Raw genomic sequence first — 1,987 nt, 5'->3', positions numbered from 1 at the left:
TTTCAGTTAGCAGCCAACTGCTTAACCACTGTGCCACCACGTCTCCATTATGTAACCTGGACAATTTCCTCATCTATTCATTCCACCAACAATCTCTCACTAGTGTTTCACAAAATTTTGTTATCCCCAAACCACTTAAAAGTTGTCCAGTGTGCTTTTGCACCATTAATTCTAAGTGAATAGAAAAAGACTTGATAATTACTTAAATTATAAAAACTGAATATAATATTTAATCAATGGAAGGAATAATAGTTTCATGTCAGTAAAAGAGGAATGATCTCATTGCTAACCTTTCACTAAGCTTTTTACTCAATAATTCAAACATAGGTTCTACATGCAATGTTTCTTTCTTGCTTTTTTATTGCCACTAAATTACAGAATTCAAAATTACAATTATAGTTCATTGGGAATGTCAGCAAGAGTTTGGTGGCTCCATCTGGTAATTCTGGATATTTAGATCAAATATGGACCTAGAATTAATAGAGAGATTTATCAGTGAGTAGTACCTTGAAAACTCTAACCTCACAATGGAATGGAAAGCTGATAGTTTGGGTTCCACTTGGGAATAGTGACAAATAAATTCCTAATCCACTCTGCAGAGCAATTCTTTATGTTCCATTTCAGCATCTTGATGTTGTTTTTAATGTTCAAGGATATTTCATTGCTTTGTTTACTCTAATGAGAAAGAAAATCATCAAATATTGGGAGTGGGTCAAATTCCTAATGACTGAGATGTTTATACCACAGCTTGTTTTGTTTGGTTGTGTTTGAATCCTAACACCTTACCCACAGCATTGAGAATTGTCAGTTGTTCGTCCATGAAGTGATAAATTCAGGCTTGTCAAGATAATCTAGGACATTGCTGAGATAGACCATGCATTTGAAATGCTAGAAATGGTCTTTATTGGCATTATCAGTGCCATGAAGAAATTTTCTCATTCCTCATTTCGACAGCTCCGAGGAGCACATTTCACTCTGCCAAACAGCATCCTCCAGCGGGGAAAAGCAGTGTCTTGTATTCACTCCCATTTCTTTGCAGAATCTTATTCATTGCCTTAATCTTAATCTTCCTTATTCATTGTCCAGCTTTTGCGTACACTCACTAGTTGCAAGTTGATCTTAGTTATTATTTTCACTATTTCCTTAAACATAAAATTGAGATTGGGAGGCACTATGGTAGACTGTTAATTAATCTCTGAAAATCAAGCAGTGTGTGGATTTGCATTTAGGGACTACTCTTCTAATCTAAAGTGAATGGAAGAAACAATGAAGTAAAAGAGCTGAACAGAAGACTTCAAAAAGTGGCTTGAGAAGATAAAGTGAGATATTATAATGAAATGTGAAAAGACCTGGAGTTAGAAAGCCAAAAGGGAAGAACACGCTCGATATTTCTCAAGCTGAAAGAACTGGAAAAAAATTCAAGCCTTGAGAAGCAATTTTGAAAGATTCTATGGGTAAAATATTGAAATGACACAAGAAGCATCAAAAGAAGATGGAAGGAATATGTTGTTGTTGTTGTTAGGTGCCTTTGAATAGGTTCAACTCATAGCGACCCTGCGTACAACAGAACGAAACACTGCCCGGTCCTGCGTCATTCTCACAATCATAGCTATGTCTGAGCCTATGGTTGCAGCCACTGTATCGATCCATCTCGTTGAGGGGCTTTCTCTTTTTCGCCGACCCTCTTCTTTACCAAGCATGATGTCCTTCTCCAGGAACCAGTCCCTCTTGACAACATGTCCAACATACGTGAGACGAAGTCTCCCCATCCTCACTTCCAAGGAGCATTCCGGCTGTACTTCTTCCAAGACAGATCTGTTCATTCTTCTGGCAGTCCATGGTATATTCAATATTCTTCGCCAACACCATAATTGAAAGGCATCAGTTCTTCTTCGGTCTTCCTTATTCATTGGCCAGGTTTTGCGTGCATATGAGGTGATTAAAAATACCATGGCTTGGTGACTGCTCTGACCAGGATCACAACAGA

The sequence above is a fragment of the Trichechus manatus genome, unplaced genomic scaffold (assembly GCF_000243295.1).
Source record: "Trichechus manatus latirostris isolate Lorelei unplaced genomic scaffold, TriManLat1.0 scaffold00141, whole genome shotgun sequence".
Lineage (NCBI taxonomy): Eukaryota > Metazoa > Chordata > Mammalia > Sirenia > Trichechidae > Trichechus > Trichechus manatus.
This window is presented reverse-complemented; position numbering follows the sequence as displayed.